Source organism: Capra hircus, chromosome 5 (assembly GCF_001704415.2).
Source record: "Capra hircus breed San Clemente chromosome 5, ASM170441v1, whole genome shotgun sequence".
Taxonomy (NCBI): domain Eukaryota; kingdom Metazoa; phylum Chordata; class Mammalia; order Artiodactyla; family Bovidae; genus Capra; species Capra hircus.
Window position 1 is genome coordinate 63342221 of NC_030812.1, and position 19702 is coordinate 63361922.

A 19702-nucleotide genomic window follows, 5' to 3' on the forward strand; every position below is an offset into this window, starting at 1 on the left:
GAGGTGGCTTTGGCTGGAAGGTAAAGGGAGTGGGATGGGCCTGTAGGGAGTGGGGTGGAAAATGCAGAGGAGGATGAGGAACTTTAGGGTGGGGGAGATGGCAGTGGTATCAGAAGATCTGAGTGGCAGTTGATGAATTTCTGTAAGTTGGGAGATAATAGAGTCTAGAAAAAGCCAGTTAGAAATTTGTTTGGAATCTCTCCTCGGATTTAATTAAGTCAAAAGTCTGTATTCAGCAGGGCTCGCTTAGTATAAGACATGTGTTTCTCACCCACCCCTTTTGCTCTTGAGGGTCTAGTTTGACATTCAAAGTCATCACAAGGAAGTGAAGCTGGGAAATCTAACCTAAATCAATCAGTTTTAGACCTAGAGAGAGTTGAGGACCGAGGTCACTGACGTGCCTGTTAACACACTGTCCAGAGTGTAAAGAACACCGTAGGCCCTTTGGTGCTTTTTGCTAATAATTTATGGCTTTTTTCTTTGGTGATTAGCCTTGTGCTATTTACAAAGAATATATTCATCTTACCCTGATGCTGGGAAGGAGTGAAGGCCGGAGGAGAAGGGGATGAGATGGTTGGATGGTATCACTGACTCAATGGACATGAGTTTGAGCAAGCTCCGGGAGTTGGTGATGGACAGGGAAGCCTGGGGTGCTGTAGTCCATATGGTCGCAAACAGTTGGACATGACTGGGCAACGGAACTAAACTGATAATCATCATCTTATGAACCAGTGGGTACAGGCATGCATGAACTAGTTTCATGTAGGTAAAAAAGTAGCTTAGAAAATTTTGTGTTAGTTCATCCCTGAAGTATGATTTCTGCTGTGACTTCTCTTTTTTTTTTTTTTTTGAGTCAGGAAACATATGTTTAGGAAGTGGTGAGTAGTTAAGTTTTGTACATCTCAGAATTGGATCTGATCAGATGACTCTCCATCTTGAAAGTAACCTAAAAAAGATTGAGGAGGATCTCTAAATATCTTGGCCAGAGTATGAAAGCAAATCTTGTTTACGGAGTGAGAGATGATGAGATAGAAGAGCTTCATTCACTCACTTACTCATTTAACGAGGACTACTGAACATTTATGGGCTTCCCTAGTGGCTCACAAGGTAAAGAATCTGCCATCAATGTGGGAGAATCAAGTTTGATCCCTGGGTCAGGAAGATCCCGTGGAGAAGGGAATGGCAACCTGCTCCAGTATTGTTGCTTGGAGAATTCCATGGACAGAGCAGCCTGGCATGGTGTCGCAGAGTCAGACATGACTGAGTGACTAACATGCACGCTGAACGTTTATAGTACTATGCTCCTGGCTCAGTTCTGGGCACTGAAGAAACAGGCAAAATGGTCAACATCTTGTCTTCATGGAGAAAATATTGTGGTAGGAGGTGAGGAGGAAACAGATTATTTTGGCCCATACAAAGCATGTCAGATGGTGATAAGCACTATGGGGAAAAAAATGAATATTTTGTTCACATTTGGCTTTCTTTTGATTTATTTAACTTATTTGTTATGTTTGAATCATTTTCTTCATTTATTGTTTTCAGCCTCTTGTTTTTATATTTGCTTTCTGACGAGTCTATCATAAATAAATCAAAACGAGTTATTATTTTTTTTTCCTGCTACATAAGTGCAACTGTTGAAACCATTGGAGTGCTGTGAGCAAAAGTTAAAAGTAGGAATTTAGTTTCTGATCTGACTTAAAGGAAAAGTACTGTAGACATCAAAGCTCATATGAATGTGTTTCTGGAGGGTAAAATTGTCAGAATTTAAAGGAACAGTATGGGATAGGAACAGATCTCTCTGTTACCAGAATCTGAGGGGAGTGAATTAGGCTGTTCTTGGAGGCAGAATGTGAGCTTAGGGGACTGTGGGAGACAGAGAAATGGTGGCCGTCACCAGTGAGCATAACTCATTAGGAGAGGGAGATGGGAGTGAAATGAACACATGGGAAATTTAGCAAGGAATTTCAGTTCAGGAAGGAGGATAAAGCCTCTGAGACATATGTGTGTCAATGAGCAACGCTTCCAGAAACAGGTGCTGCCTAATGTAGAACACCTGTGTGAACTGGTTAATGGAAATAATGACTTGAAACAAAAAGCAGTATTTATGGATTTCTAAAATTTCCCACTCTATATTCTGTGTGATCTTGAATTCAGTATCAGTGTTCCATTCTATTCCAAGCAAGCTTCCAGTCAATACTTTCTACCTTACTTCTAAAAAAATTAGGATTTAAAGCAGAATATCTTCTGGTGGTGCAGAGCTGCTCTGGGGCAGTCTGGTTCCCATTCTGGCCCTGCTAGTTACTTGCCTTTGGCTCTTGAGCAAGTTACTTAGTCTCTTTCTAAGTTGATATGTTGTATTTTCATTTTTATTCAGTTCAAGAAATCTTCTTTGTTTTTGGCTGCGCTGCATGCAGAATCTTAGTTCCCTGACCAGGGATCGAACCTGCACCCCCTGCAGTGGAAGCGCGGAGTCTTAACTAGTGGAAGCGTGGAGTCTTAACTAGTGGACCACCGGGAAAGTCTCAGTTTCTTACTCTCTTTGTATATCATTGTCTTCAATTATAAAAAGGGGGTTAACTAATATTCTCTGTTTTATAGAGTGGCTGAGTTAAATGAGATAGTACTTGGAAAGTACTGAGCACAGTGGCTGCAAGATAGTCACACAGCCTAACAGTTGTTAGCTCATTATTATCATTGCCTCTCTGCTGTTAGGAATTTGGAGAAATTCTCACATATATATTTACTGGCCTAGCAGAACTTTTCTTTAATAATTCAGATTGTGCTTTCTTCGCGTTTGTGATGAATGATTTCACATCGCAGCTTTTTGAATGGATCTCACAGGTTTTATTCTCAGTCTCTGAGAGGCTTATTGTGATTTAAAATTCACTTGGATCATAAATGAATCAAAGAGACATATGAACAGGAGAGCCAAAGGACCACTTGGCCAAAGGGGTCAATGGGAGGAAGATCTACTAGACACAGGAAGCAATTTCTGTCACGAAAAGAAAACGATGAGATTGAAGAGAAAAGCACAGGATGGAAGCAAATATGATTACATTCCTTTGACTCTTGATATTCTAGAGGGTTTAGGAATGATCGCTTTTCAGATGGAATATGGTCTAGACAAACTACTGCTGCACTGTGACTTGCAGATCCCTGGAAAGAAAAACCAAGGAAAGGGGACTAGTGGAGATGGGGGCAGGGTGGTTAGAGAAGAGTAGTTATATGCCAGGAAGTATGTAAGAAATATTTCTAATAGTGGAATGCTGGGTCACAGAACTCGTGAATTGAAAATTTTATTAGCTGTTAGCAAATTGTTGTTGACTTTAATCTGCTGGGGAAAAGTAGCATCTCATAGTTTAATTTGAGTATCTTTTCATGTGACATCTTCGTATCTTTCTCTTCTGTGCCCTTTGCAAGCTTACTTTTAAGATTTGAGTTTTGACCTTAATTTTTAGGAGCTCTTTATAAAAGAAATTAACATTTTCTGATATGATTTTCCCCTAAATGGTTCCTGCTGTTCTGCCATTTATCTTTTGATACTGTCTACGACATTTTGGGCATAAAAGCTTTGTTTTTATATAGTTAAAGTTGTCATATGTTTCTTTCTTTCTGGATTTTGTATGATAATCAAAAAAGCCTAATCCACTCTGGGATAGTAAAATTGATTCTTCAAAAATGTCTTGTTGGACTTCTATGAAGATTTTATTTTCATGTATTTCTTTGGTTCAAACTTATTTTGCTGTAGTAATGAAATAGAAATCTGAACTTATTTTTCTTCAATAACTACCCAATTCTCTCCAAACATTTCTTGGATGATGTGTCTTTCCCTTGCTTTTACTATGATAACTCTTGAGAGAGATGATTTTTACTTTGACCAGGGTGAAAGTGGAAGGAAAGGGTAGCATCCTATATTTAATCCCTTCTGCAGTTAGAGCTATTTTTGGAGAGTTTGCTCTGTTTTGTTGACTGTCAGTTTGTTGGATAACTGCACTGTGTTAATTTCTTTTAGTTTTCTATGGTTTAATATCTGGGATGGCTAGTCTTCTTTTATTATTATTTTTTTTGTTCCAGGATTTTCTTATATCTTCTTACATTCTTTTTTCTATATGAACTTTGAAAATAGTTTGGTTCTTTAAAAATCATGTTTTAGAGGGTGGGTTGGGTTAAGTTTATAGATTAAGGAAAGTATTTTACGAAATTGAATTAATTCTGTCCTCAAATAGGCTATAGGTTCCCATTTATTCAAATCTTCTTTTGTGAAGCTCAGTAGTGTTTTAACATTCTTCACATGTATCAATAGTATCTTTTCTTTGAATAAATTATTTAATATGGTCTGATAAGTCCTTACTAGTCTTCACGTATTTCCAGAGTATTGAGAGATGAGAAAGGAATGGGAGTGTTCATTGAGCACTGTAGACTGAATAAATTCCCTGGGGAAAAATATTTAAAACTCCATATAGATGTAATTGATTTTTTTGTTCCTTTTCTCAAACCTCATATTTTGAATTGTTGGTTTAACCATGAAAATGTATTTGTTTTAAATTTGCAATTGAATTTGTTTTTCATACTCCCAAATTCAGAGGACCAGTTACTCTGATCCTTTCACACAGTGTCATTTTTACATTCTTACATTAACTCATTTATCTATTAACTAACTCAGGAGACATTTAATGAGCACTTACTGTAGGCCAAGCATTTAGGAATATAAATATTAACAAGACGTAGTTCATTAGGGGGTTTTCAATGTTCACTGGGAGACTGACCTGAAAACAAATAATGATACTGCGGCAGTGTGCTTGCTTGAAAACCTATGCATGGTAGAGTTGGAGCATAGAGCGGAGGGTTTAGGGCTGCCTTGGGCCAATCAGAGAAGGCTTCCCTGAGGATTCTCATCTGAACTGAGACCACTTAGATGAGCTGCTTCCAGGTGGTCAATTCAGAGGGGGCTGCTCCAGGCAGAGAAGTGGGCCAGTGTGAAGACAATATGGCATAACTTGATCTGCAAGTGATTGAGCCTGTGGGGCCAGAGTAGGAGATGAGGCTTGGCAAGTAGGTGGGTGCCAGATCTCAAAGGGTTTAATATGACATGCTAAGGAGATTTTGCTATATTCTATAGGTTTTGGAGAAAACTTTGAGCAGGAAAGAGTCAAGGTCAGATTGCAGATTCCCGTCACTCTAGTAGGAGTCAAGAGGGGAGGAAGGGCCTGTGCATATAATGACTACTAGTACGGAGATTGTAACAGTGGGCCCAGTAAGACAAGTTTAAACTGGGTCAGTGGCATGAGGAATGACAGAGGAACCTTATGTGAGATTTGTTCAACAATTACTCATTATGATTGCATGTGGGCCAGGCTCTGTTCTTGGCTTCAGGGATATAGCAGTATTTAATGTAGATATGCTCCCTGCTTCCAAAGAGGCTACACAGGAGACCTGCAAAGAAGCTGATCAATAAAATGTGGCAGGAGGTGGTAAGTGCAATGAAGCAGAATGAAGGAAGGAAGAGTGGTGTGGAGTATGCTGGTCAGGACGGTCCTGTACGTGATGGTTGAGTGGAGTGAAAGGAGCGAGACAGGGGATATATGAGAAAAGGGTATCCAAGCAGAGGACACAGCCAATGGACTGGCCCTGAGTAGGGACTGTGAGCGGCATGAACAAAGAATAGGGAGGAAAACACGAGGCCTGGAGCAGTGGGACAGGAGAATGAGGCTGGGAGCCAGAGGTCACGGTAGATGTTAGAGTGAGATGGGAAGCCGGGCAGTGTTTTGAGTAGAACAGTGGCAACCTTGAAAGGATCTCGCTTGCTGCTGCATGGAGAACACAGTTGGGAGTCAGGGTAGAAATAGATCAGTGAGGGGACTGGTGGAGAAGTCCAGAAGAGAGGTGTCGATGGGCCGAGGAGTAGCCTTTGAGGTGGTGAGAGGTGGGTCTGTCTCCACACTGGAGCTGCAGGATACAAGCACAGACTACTTTAAAGGGAAATAAGGAAAGACTAGCTGGCAAGGGCTACTTTAGCATGAGCAGTCAGTGCAACTGATTGCTGAGTGGGCCACCATGACCTCTCGCAAGGTGAACTATTGTACATCTGTATACTTGCAAACCACACTGGAATGTGTGAAATGATTCAATAGTGAATTCCCAGAATTGCCTTGCTGTGTCTAAGGCTGTGTTAAATAGGGTTAATTGAAAGTATATGAATGGTGTCTACTTTCCTGAGCAATAAAATTGATAAAGAGTCTACACTAAAATTTAACTTTAAGCAATTTCACAGCCTGAGAATTTTCAGCAAAGAATAATCAGGGCCCTGATAATGAGAAATTGCCAGACTGGATTGACATGGGAGAGGGACAAATTGGGGCCACAGAAAAGGACCCACAGATCGTGAACCTTGGGAGTGTGCGGAGAAATGAATGAAACGTGGCTGAACATAATAAATTGTGTAACATTTAATTCAAGTGCTTTTAGCTAAAGAGAGTTGTTTCTAAAACCTTGGTATTCTCCGTTAGCTAAAGGTTATAATATGTTTCAGAGTTAAGGCTAGTTCCCTTGTCTTTGAGAATTATCTTTGCAGAGTTATTCATTCTAAATAGTATATTTCTGTAAATCACATGGTGTTATGTCATAAAACTGAAAATACAATTATGAAAAAAAATTTATGGATCCCAATCTCTTGTCAGACACTGCCTTTTGGAGGATTTTAGCCTGCTTATAAGAATGTAAATTTCCTCTGCAAAACTGAGAATGAAAACCATGTCCCAGACTGCTCCAGTTATCATGGACTGTGGGTATATTTACACAATAGGAATAGAAATTAAAATTGGGCAGGAGTAGAGACTTGGTCTCTACTAAACAAGGCATTCCATTTGACTGATGTTCTCCAGTTAACTGAACAGTAAGCCATGCACAGTTCTCATTGAGTTGGGTGGGTTCATTCTTTCTTGAATTAATCTGCCCTTGTCATCATAAGTCATGAAATTAAAGAACTTTTCAATTGTTATAGCAGTCAAAGTAATGGATAAGGAGTCCCTTCAACAAAGACAGTCGATGTGAATCCTTTATACGTAACTGAGCATAAGATGGCATTAACATTCCCTTGTTTTTATAACCTTATATAGACTTACGTCAGTGTTAATGATATAACATGTATGGGTATATGTATGTATATATGTGCAGACAAATTTATAATTCCTCTCCTGCACAAACCACAGTAGTCCTTTTGAATTATGAACCTTCTTATTTTCTTCTTAATTCCTTACATCTAGCTTAGTGTCTGGCACAAGGTAGGAGCGCAAACAATTGTTAATCAAAACCTAAAATTAGATTTTGATTTTTGTTACTGTTTTGTTGTTTAAATACTTTTGTATCCTGTTTAGTTTTGTATTTATTTTTGGAGGCCCAAATGATTGTACCTTATATTCTTGGTACCTTGATTTGATGTGACAGTCTATAGCATATTCATGATTCCAAGCATTAAAAAAATAGGCAATATATTAAAGGGAAGTAGCTCTGTAGATCTAAAAGGATATAGAAGGAGCATGAGATTATAGGACAAAACTCCAGCCTGTGTACACATATTTAAGTCATTGTTCAGTTGCTAAGTCCTGTCTGACTGTTTGCGACCCCATGGACTGCAGCACACCAGGCTTCCCTTCCTTCACCATCTAGGAGTTCGCTCAAACTCATGTCCATTGAATCGATAATGCCATCCAACCATCTCATCCTCTGTTGCTCCCTTCTCCTCCAGTCTTCAATCAAACATATAGGTACCTGTATGTATACTCCCTCAGGCCAGAAGGAATTTTGGCTGCTAAGAATACAAAATGGGACCAGGAATAGAATTAAATCGTGTGTCAGAATGACCTAAGCATAAGCTTCGGGGGCCAAAACTTTGCTGTAAGTTTTCCGTGAGCCAGCGGGAAGAGGAAACACGGAGGAGTACAGAGAAACCAGTTTCTCAGAATGATTATAACTACTCTTGGCACCAACATCAGACGAGAATTTCTCCCAGGAGTCTCCATAAAGAGTACACTGTGTTTTGTTTTGAAAATCAAGTTTTGTAAGTCTGATTCTCCTAAAACATTTTTGGGTTAATAGCATCACTTCAAAGCAAACTTTTGTAAGAGCGATGGCAAGGTTCTGTTGTGGTATCCTGTTCTCTGCAGATCTGATTTGGCCCACTGATAGGAGAGCCAGATGAATTCCTTGTCCTTCCAGGAGGCTTCCCTGTGATTGTTTTCCTCAACTGAAGTTTTGAGACTATTCATTGCCTTGGAACATGAGGCAGTACTTCCTGATAAGGCCTAGAGTGCAGCCATTCTGTGTGGACAATTAAGGAGAGACTTGGTGCCCTAGCGTGTGTCAAATTAAAGGTGGGGTTAGCATCCTTCAGAGTGAGCTGAGTTGCTAACAGACACATTTGCCTGAGGCCCCCCCACATGCCCCCACCAATTTCTGATAGCAGCAGAGGGGGCACCCAGCAGCTCAGCTAGGATTATACACAGAAAATTCTACAATGATCAGACAAATGGGTAGTCCACTCCAGAGGACTGACAGTTTGGCTGCCATGGGGACCGCACGCCAGGATGTGTATGATTTGCTAAAAACAGATTGCAGCCATGAAATTAAAAGACGCTTACTCCTTGGAAGGAAAGTTATGACCAACCTAGATAGCATATTCAAAAGCAGAGACATTACTTTGCCGACTAAGGTCCGTCTAGTCAAGGCTATGGTTTTTCCAGTGGTCATGTATGGATGTGAGAGTTGGACTGTGAAGAAGGCTGAGCACCGAAGAATTGATGGTTTTGAACTGTGGTGTTAGAGAAGACTCTTGAGAGTCCCTTGGACTGCAAGGAGATCCAACCAGTCCATTCTGAAGGAGATCAACCCTGGGATTTCTTTGGAAGGAATGATGCTAAAGCTGCAACTCCAGTACTTTGGCCACCTCATGAGAAGAGTTGACTCATTGGAAAAGACTCTGATGCTGGGAGGGATTGGGGGCAGGAGGAGAAGGGGATGACCGAGGATGAGATGGGTGGATGGCATCACTGACTTGATGAACACGAGTCTGAGTGAACTCTGGGAGTTGTTGATGGACAGGGAGGCCTGGCGTGCTGCGATTCATGGGGTTGCAAAGAGTCGGACATGACTGAGCTACTGAACTGAACTGAACTGAATCTCTATCAGGATGATGCTGTGACAGGAGAAGCAGCTGGCCTGGCCCTAGGTTTGGTTATGTTGGGCTCTAAAAATGCCCAGGCTATTGAGGACATGGTCGGCTATGCACAGGAAACTCAACATGAGAAGATTCTCCGTGGTCTTGCAGTTGGCATTGTTAGTGACGTACGGGAGGATGGAAGAGGCTGATGCTCTCATTGAATCTCTCTGCCATGATAAGGATCCAGTTCTTTGATCTGGAATGTGTACTGTAGCCATGGCTTATTGTGGCTCAGGAAACAACAAAGCTATTCGACGCCTGCTACATGTTGCTGTAAGTGATGTTAATGATGACGTCAGGAGGGCAGCAGTAGAGTCACTTGCGTTCGTTCTCTTCAGGACCCCTGAACAGTGCCCTAGCGTTGTGTCATTGTTGTCAGAGAGTTACAATCCTCACGTGCGTTATGGGGCTGCCACGGCCCTGGGCATCTGCTGTGCTGGTACAGGAGACAAGGAAGCAATTAATTTGCTCGAACCAATGACAAATGACCCTGTGAACTATGTGAGGCAAGGAGCTCTCATAGCTTCGGCTCTCATCGTGATCCAGCAGACTGAAATCACTTGTCCAAAGGTGAATCAGTTCAGACAGCTGTATTCCAGAGTCATCAATGATAAGCATGATGATGTTATGGCCAAGTTTGGCGCTATTCTGGCCCAGGGCATACTGGACGCAGGTGGACATAATGTCACGATCTCCTTGCAGTCCAGAACTGGACACATCCATATGCCTTCTCTGGTTGGCATCCTTGTCTTTACCCAGTTCTGGTTCTGGTTTCCTCTTTCACACTTCCTGTCATTGGCTTATACCCCTACCTGTGACATTGGCCTGAACAAAGACTTAAAGATGCCGAAAGTTCAATATAAACCAAACTGTAAACCATCAGCATTTGCGTATCATGCCCCTCTGGAAGTACCAGAAGAAAAAGAAAAGGAAAAGGTTTCCACTGCTGTGTTATCTATAACAGCCAAGGCCAAAAAGAAGGACAAAGAAAAGGAAAAAAAGGAAGAGGAGAAAATGGAAGTGGATGAGGCAGAGAAAAAGGAAGAAAAAGAGAAGAAAAAAGAACCTGAGCCAAACTTCCAGTTATTGGATAACCCAGCCTGAGTTATGCCTGCCCAGCTTAAGGTCCTAAGCATGCTGGAAACCTGTAGATACCAGCCTTTCAAACCACTGTGCATTGGAGGCATCATCATTCTGAAGGATACCAGTGAAGACACTGAAGAGCTGGTGGAACCCGTGGCAGCTCATGGCCCAAAAATTGAGGAGGAAGAACAAGAGCCAGAACCCCCATAACCATTTGAGTATATTGATGACTAAGGACCGGAGGTGTGTGTGGAGCAAAATTGTATACCGTGAGAAGTGTCTCTGTCGATCCTTCACAAATGTTTTTACAAGGACCTGGTCTCACTTTCGCCTTCTGTTCTTAATCCCTATTTATGTAAATAACATTAAAACTTCTCTTTATTTGAAAAAAAAAAAAAAAAGGTTTAAAACAGGTATCCCTGGGGTGTATCTGAACACTTAAAGCATGGAATGTTTTGAGGGTATCAGTTCCCAGTGTCTGAACTGTTTATTTCTCACTTCTCCCTTCACTGTTACCCTTTGCCCATTTTAGCCAGGAAGTCATCTCCTGATATGTCCCAAATTTCAGTGTATTGTGCAGGGGTCAAGAATCCACCTGGGCACCAGACAAAGCAGCAATCTGAAACATTTTCTTGCAAAGAAGTATGGTAGAATGGGCTATAAAAAGACTTCCCAATGTATAACAAACACTCCTATACTGGGATAAAGTTCTGTGGGGAAGTAGACTGAATAAAAGAGTTAACGGGAAAAAACTATATAAAATTTTCAGTTGATAGGAGCTTGAACTTGGTTATATTTTAAATGGATGATGTTGTTTATATTAGTGAAGGTTCTCTAGAGAAACAGACTAATAACATACATGCATACATATATACACATCCACATATGGGAGAGGGGGTTGTAGGGGCTAGGAAGGAGATATTAGGAGATTATAAGGAATTAGCTCTTGGGATTTGGAGGCTGAGAAGCCCCAGGATCTACAGTTGGCATGCCGGAGACCCAGGAGAACCACTGGGCTAAGTTCTGTCCCAAAGCTGGCATGCTCAAGACTCAGGAGCCAGTGTTCCAGTTCTAATCCAATGGTCCGAAAAGACCAACATCCCAATCCAAGGCTATTAGGAAGGAGTCTACTCTTACTTAGCTTTTTTGTTCTATTCAGATCTTCAATGGATTGGATGAGATCCTCACATGGTGGAGAAGGGTGAGAGAAGGGAGGAAGATGAACTGCTTTCTTTACTCATTCAGACGTTAATTTCACCCAAAAACATCCTCACAGACAACCCATACTGTTTAACCAGAAGTCTGGGCCCCTTGTGGTAAAGCTAATAGAAGTTATGTTTTAAAAGTTTGCTGTTGACATTACCAGAAATTATGTTCTTTGTAATCCTATGTAAATTTATGATGATGTCAACTTAAAACTTCATGAGGGGACTTGAGACTTCAGGAGGGGATGCAGAGGTTTTTGTTTTTAATCTCAGGACATACATGAGTGAAAGTGTTTGAAAATCCAAAATCTACTCCATGTAGTATGACCGAGATAATTTTAGCCTGATACTTGTTTAACCCAAAGCAAAAACCTCAACGATAAAAAGGTAGTCTCTTCTTTAGGCAAAGAATGTAGATTCAGAACATACCAGAGTATGACACTTGTCACTCTGTACCTCACCACCACCCTGGTCAAAGCCACTGTTGTCTCTTGACTGGATCATCGCAGTGTCCTCTCTTATTTGACCTTGACTTCTTCACTGTGTTCTCAGCACAGAAGTCTGGAGTCATCCAGTTAAAACAGAAGTCATGTCATGTCAGTCCTAACTTAACATTTTATTGACTTTTCATGGACCTAAATATTCCTCACCTCACCTTGTGCTGTACTTCAGGGGAAATATGCTTGACTAGTTCACTCTGCTGCAGCTGTAGCGGCCTCCTTGCTGCTCCTTCAGCACGTCATGATACACTTTCGAGCCCCAGACTTTTGCACACTTTGCTCCCCATGTCTATAACACTCTTCTTTATCTATCTTCTTACCTCCAAATCCCTGCCCAGGCTCTCAGAGAGGTCTTCCTCAACCATTCTGTTTGTACTTCCCACTTCTTGATATTCTCTGTCTCCCTTGCAGCTTGATTTTTCTCCAAAGTACCTACCATCTTCTAACATACTCTCTGGTTTATTCATTTGTCTTCATATTACCTGTTTCTGTTGACTAGAAAGTAAAGATTTGGTGTATATTGCTCATTGGTGTTCCCAGTGCCTAGAACAATACATGGTAACTAGGACACAATTGACATATCCTAGGCATACAGTAAATATTTATTCAGTGAGTCAGCCTGAATTTTATATAGTTTTCATAGGTTAAGTTCAGTATTTTATCTGTTTTCTCAACTAGCAAGATATTTAGTCAAGAATAAATAATGAATGTTAGTATAGGATCTACTTTTAATTCTTAGTTGAAGTATAATTAACAATATATTAGTTACAGGTGTATAGATTCAGTTATAGTATAGACCTTTGAAAATATGCAAATATGCAAATATTTAATGTTTTGCTGAATTTGAGTTTAAATTTTTCTTTTTCCTTGAAACTAAGCTTGTTTCATTTTTTCATGTCTTTATCTTGTTTGAATTTTTAATTTAAAAGATGTGTATTTTAAAAGCTAGTTTGAATACCTGTATTTCTTAAAGTGTCTCAAATCTGTTTTCAAATGAGTTGAGTTTGATGTGACCAGGCACGGCAGCGCTTTTTGAAGGGACTGCAAGGCCAGGGGAGGAGCTACTGCTCGGGATGTTGGATGTTGATTCTGCTTCCGCAACTCTCCACCATCTCCCTACCTGGGAAATACGATCTTGCTCATGCCCCGCTGAGTTCCAGAACCAAATGTTTTTAGTGCCACTTCAAAAGGCAAAGCGGTGCTGTTAGCATCAGTTTGAGAGTAATGAAGTAAGCCTGGGAAGGAGAGGAGAGAATCGTGGGGAGAGCTAGGCTTCTCTCTCTGTTCTGGCAGTACCTTGGCCACATGGAGGAGGAGGGTCACTGGCAGGGCCACCAAGCTCCACAGGGAACCAAGAAAGAAGGGAAATCTGTGCAGAGATGCTGTATCCCCTCTGTATTTTGTATAACTGCTCTTTTCTGTTAAATTCTCTATTCTTGGCTAAGTAAATTAGGAATTTGTAGCAGGGGTGTGTGTGTGTGTGTGTTGCTGGTGGCAGTGGGGTTGATGGTGATGTCGATGGCATTGGAGTTGTTTGTGTGGCTGTGATGGAGGAGGAGGAGGAGGAGTTGCTGCTGGGGTGCACAGTTCTTTCTGTCAGTCCATAATACCTATTGTGCTGCATGAACTCAGTACGGTTTTCATTTCTATGTGATTGTTTTGAGATAGTTCTGAAGTAGTCATGGTTTGTATTAAGGAAATGACTGTGTTGATGTCCTTTAAGACACCTGAAGATTTCCAGGAACTTCTTTATGTCGGAACATGAAGACCGTATTTCTATTTTGAGGTCCTGTGGACTCCTTCCAGCCTTGAACAGGTTGAGTTGTTTATGTCTCTTGATACTTGCTCATGCACATGTGTTCTTACTCACGTGGATTCTCTGTTAGGCTAAAACACTTTCAGCCTAGGATCTTTTAAAAAAAATTATTGCTTTACAGCTATTTATTGGTATAGTTATTTTACAATGTTGTGTTAGTTTCTTCTGTACAATGAAGTGAATCAGCTATACATATATCCCCTCCCTCCTCGACCTCCCTTCCACCCGTCTGGTCATCACAGAACAGTGAGCTGAGCTCCCTGTGCCATAACCAGGTTCCCACTAGCTAGCTATCTTGCGTACATGTCAATCTCAATCTCCCAATTCAGCCTGTCCCCCTACCCCCCAGCCTTGTGTCCATACATCTATTCTCTGCATCTCTATTCCTGCCCTGCAAATATGTTCATCAGTACCATTTTTCTAGATTCCACATATGTGCATTAATATACAGTATTTGTTTTTCTTTCTGACTTCATTCTGTATGACAGACTCTTCAGTCCATCTACCACCCCACATCCTTAAAAGCAAAGGCAAAGCTTTTGTTTCCTCCTTAAGTCTGTTTGCAGTGTTAGCCTCTTAATGCTACATTGCATTTTTCAGCATGCTTCACACACATATTTATTGAGGTGTATTGTATGTAACTCAGACATTTCAAACATAGAATTCAGTAAAAATTTTTAATATATTTACCAGCTTGTGAGATCATTACCATCAGTTCAGTTCAGTTCAGTTGCTCAGTCGTGTCCGACTGTGACCCCATGTATCACAGCACGCCAGGCCTCCCTGTCCATCACCAACTCCCGGAGTTCACTCAGACTCACGTCCATGGAGTCAGTGATCATTACCATAACCAGTTTTAGAATATTTCATCACCCATTGTTCATTTACATTAATATTCCTGCTTTATTTTTCTTCTAATTTTAAAGGGACTGTAAGTTCATATGAGAAAATGCCTAAGAACAGTAAGTTAAGGATGAAGGAAAGGAAAGCAGGAGGGACAGGACCAGAATTTTATCTTTTATCAAAATGTGAATGCTAGCATCTGTTTTTATTTTTTTTTAACTGATTTTTTCCCCTTGCCCTATATTTTTATCAACAGAAATACAATAAAAGATTAAAGTGGGGCTCTATCTTAGTTTTGCATGTGATCCCAAAGGCTAAGAATAGTATAAGATGTTCTCCCATGGCAATTACCCATTCAGAGCATGCAGAGACTCACTCCAGAATTGTCTGCTTCATTCTACGAATGAGATTTAAGTTGGGGCCATGGTGAACATATTGGTGGGGTGGGAGAATGGGATGGGGGATGGTACGCATCTGTCCCTCCAAACTAAGTGAGAGGAATCCTAAGTGATCTTGACATGTGCTCCTTGGCTGGAATTTGGGAATCTCATAGACATCTAAAACCTGAATAGGTGGAAGGCTGCTTTCAGTGAGAGCGAAGAGCAAGAGGGAGCTGTAAGCAGATAACTGCATGTTGGTGGACCAAGGATTGTGGGATTTTTTTCATATATCCAGAGGATGCTCTGGGATAACTTTAAAAAGTGAGTCCCCTCAAAAGAGAACTGCCCTAGAGGCTCTGGGGGAGGTGATGGCAGAGAGAGAGAGAGTGCGAGGGAGAGTATGAATGAATATAAGTGGTGATCAGTTCCCCAAATATTCTAGGTATGTACGAATGTAGTCTAAACAGATCATACAAAAACGACCCATTTGCAGTCTGGCCATCTGGGAAGCATTATTGTATAGAGCTTTGGAATCTAACAAACCTGGATTTAAATCTCTCCATAATCCTCAGCAAGTTATTTAGATTTTATGAACTTTCAGAGTTATGACTAGTATTTGTTGTAATAATACCATCATTGGCTTTGACAAATCCTGGATCTTGCATTTTAAATATTGACATTTTGATACTTGGCATTGGTTGATGAAAGCCAATTCTGTAGTGACAGTTAGTATCCATCACATAGCTAGGGATCTGAAATGGTCATTAGCAGGTACCACAAGCATTTAACATACAATTTTCAATATTTAACAAAATCCATGCGACTTCACTTACTATACTGCATTTACTTATTTGGATCACATTTTTCAATTTTTATCAGCCTGTTTACATATATTTTGAAAGTAAAAATAAAATGATATAACTAATTCTGATTTTATCTAGAATACAATTCAGATTTATTAACTTTAAAATAATATTTTAGGCATTGTTGCAAGATATTTTAGCAGATAACATTATGAGTGTGTTATGTATTTATGCCATCCAGCAAAAGTTTTTTATACATTTACATTAAATTATTTTGTACATTTACATTAAATTAATATAAACAACTAAAAAAGTTTTGGTGTTAATACTGCAGTAAACAATAATGCTTTGAACTATGTGTGCAGCTTGTATGTAGAAACAGATTTTGCAGATTGGATCCTCGGTGTTAAGAAAAAAGTTTGAGATTTTGAAGAAAAGACAGTTTAATTTAAAAAATCCACTTCATTCAATGTTCTTTGTCTTCCCAAAGCATTTAAAGTATATAACTGTCTTAGCACTATTCAGAGGCTTCCCTGGTGGTTCAGCAATACAGAATCTGCCTACAGCGCAGGAGCTGCAGGAGACACAGGTTTGATCCCTGAGTTAGGAAGATCCCCTGGAGAAGGGCATGGCAACCCACTCCAGTATTCTTGCATGGAGAATCCCATGGACAGAGGAGCCTGGTAGACTGCATAGTCCATGGGGTTGCAAAGAGTCGGATTCGACTGAAGCGATTTAGCAGCAGCAGCACTAACCAGTGGTATAGTATTTTCTTCATCCATTAATTTAATTAATTCATTAATTCATTAATTTTAATTAATTTAAAAATACTCAGCACCTACTGTGTGCCAGGCAAGCCATAACCAGTGAGCATACAAGAATGAATAAAGATAGTCTGACTTCTGTCCTTAAAGAACCTGGAGTTCATTATATTGAAATATGTAAACACATGAATAAACATAATTATAAGTTGTGATCATTGCTGTGAATAAGAAGCAAGTGACATGAGAGAACACCCGAGGAAGCATAATTTAATTTGTGGAATCAGGGAAGACCTCTTTGACAGAATGGAATTTACATGAAGATCTGAAAGATGAGTAGGATTTTTCAGTTCAGAGCAGGTAAGAGTGTTTTAGATGGAGGGAGTAGCATATATATGAGTTCTGTGATGGAAAGGAGTTTGACTATTAGAGAAGGCAAGGATTGGATATGGGTTAGGAGGCTATGGGGATAATTCTGACTAGAAATGAAGTAGTCGAGTGACTAGGTCAGACTAGGTGAGTGACAGTAAAGTTAGAAGTGAGTGGATTTTAAGAAACAAGTAGAGATAGAATCAATGATGACTCGGGGATGGATTGGATATAAAAGGAGAGGAAGAGGGTGGTGTCAATCAAATAAGGCTATTGGCGAAAGTGGATGAATTGGAATCTAGCAAATGAAACTGTTATTGTCACACGACCCTTAATCTTCTGTGAACATTGCAAGGTTGTGTATGTACTTATTTTCAAGTTTCGGGTGGCACATATTAAAATACTGCTCATTTTTCTTTTTTGGACTTTTTAATGTAAGCATCTTAGAACTGAGGATTTGTTAGCTTTTCTTGGTGTAACTCCAGAGTTCTTAGCCCTCTAAACCCAGCTGTTGTTAAGTCAATTATATTTTTTTAATAGCGATTAGAATATCTAATTGTGGAGACAGAAAAAAGTTAGATATTTATTGGGGGTGGGGTGGTAGGAGGATGACTTAGGAACAGTTTTCTCAAGGCAGAGATATTAAACATGATTACTTGTCAATTTGTCTTGGTCATTATTATATAAGGACTGGGAAAAAAACAGTTTAAGAGGCATGATTGGATATTTAAATACTTATGTATATGTTACAGAGACCTTACAAAATATTTTAAAAAGGTAAAAAGTACTTGATTATCTGACTCTAGGGTATATTTATAAAACTTGCTGACTTGGTAAGGTTAAAATAGGCAGATAATCCCATTTACATTGCAGCTGTAATTGTGGTGTCTAAATTACTTGGTTTCCAACAGATGGAATCATGGATAATTCCTGACTCAGCATAGCCTGGTTAGGTGGTCTCAGTTTGGATATGATCTGAGATTTTGAAAATAATTGAGAAGAATCAAAGCAATATTATAATGAAGCTAAAATCAGTTTATTGAATAACTAACTTAGTAGCAAATTATACATGAAATGTGGGTTTAATGTTGTCGTTCAGTCACCAAATTGTGTCTGACTTTTTGCGACCCTATGGACTGCAGCACACCAGGCGTCCCTGTCCTTCACCAGCTCCCAGAGTTTGCTCAAACTCATGTCCACTGAGTCGGTGAGCCATCCAACCATATTAACCTCTGTAGCCCCCTTCTCGTCCTGCCCTCAATCTTTGCCAGCATCAGGGTCTTTTCAAATGAGTCAGTTCTTCACAGCCGGTGGCCAAAGTATTGGCGCTTCAGCATCAGTCCTTCCAGTGAATATTCAGGGTTGATTTCCTTTAGGATTGACTGGTTTGATCTATTACTGGTTTACCGTAATATCTATTTGTGTATTGTTTCTACATATCCTTAATAAAGGATATGTAAACTGCATAGCCATGAGTGACAAAAGGAAACCTTTTTGTTCAGATGTTGGATTCTATACTTGTATCTGCTATACCGTCCATTCATTTTTGTACTGTATACATGTTTTAAAAAGAGCCAGTTCTAGGCTCACAACAAAGTTCAGCAGAAAATAGAGTTCTCATACTCCAGACCCCACAGGTGAATAGCCTCCTCCATTATCAGTATCCCCAACCAGAGTGGTACATTTGTTACAATTGCTAAACCTATATTGATACATCATAATCCAGTTTATGTTATGGTCACTCTTGGTGGTGTACATTCTGTGGGCTTGGACAAATGTATAAACGATATGTATCTATCATTATAATATCATAGAGAATATTTTCACTGTCCCTCACATCCTATGTGTTTTCTGTTCATTTCTCCCCCACGCAGACCCTAGTAACCGCTGATCTATTTACTGCCTCCATAGTTTTGCCTCTACCAGAACATCATATAGTTAGAATTATACGGTACATAGCCTTTTTGGATTGGCAGCTTTCAGTTACTAATAAGTGTCTTAATTTTACCCATGTATTTTTGTGTCCTGACAGCTCATTTCATTTTTTAAAAAAGGTTTTGTTTTTGGTCGCACTTGGTCCTTGTTGCTTCTTGCAAGCTTTCTCTAGTTGTGGTGAGTTGTGGTTACTTCTTGTCGCAGTGTGCGTGGCTTCTCAGTGCCGTGGCTTCTCTTGTTGAAGAGCACGGGCTCTAGGTGCGTGGGCTTCAGTAGCTGTTCCTTGTGGGCTCAGGAGTCTCGGATCATGGGCTCCAGAGTGCAGGCGCAGTAGTCGTGAAACATAGGCTTAGTTGCTCCATGACACGTGGAATCTTCCTGGACTAGGGATCGAATCTTTGTCCCCTGCATTAGCAGCTGGATTCTTACGCACTGTGCCACCAGGGAAGTCTGTTCATTTCTGTTTTAGCACAGAATAATATTCCGTTGTCTAGATGTACTACAGTCCATCCATTCACTTACTGAAAGACATCTTGGTTGCTTACAGTGTTGGTCATTATAAATAAAACTGCTGTTAATATGTGTACGTGTTTTTATGTGGACATCGTTTTTACCTCCTTTAAAAATATGTTTAAATGAGAAAATCATGAAAATTTTACATTTCTTGAACATTTTAAGTGAAAACACAAATTAACCTGACTTGCTAATCTTTTGAGGTTAAGCTAAGGTCATTTTTTCTAGTAAGAATATTAATTTGTTTTGTATGTTTTTCTTCTATAAACCATGCTTGTAA

General features: G+C 40.0%; 1 protein-coding gene and 1 pseudogene across 13 annotated transcripts in view; both read left to right on the top strand.

Annotated features, from left to right (window-relative positions):
* Positions 1–19702, top strand: part of ANO4 (anoctamin 4) — a 433131-nt gene that overhangs the window by 91617 nt on the left and 321812 nt on the right. The gene's annotated exons all lie outside the window — the stretch shown is intronic.
* On the top strand, positions 9160–10492 carry LOC102186377 (annotated as a pseudogene). Its single transcript, XR_001918077.1, has one exon. The product of XR_001918077.1 is annotated as a 26S proteasome non-ATPase regulatory subunit 1 pseudogene (transcript).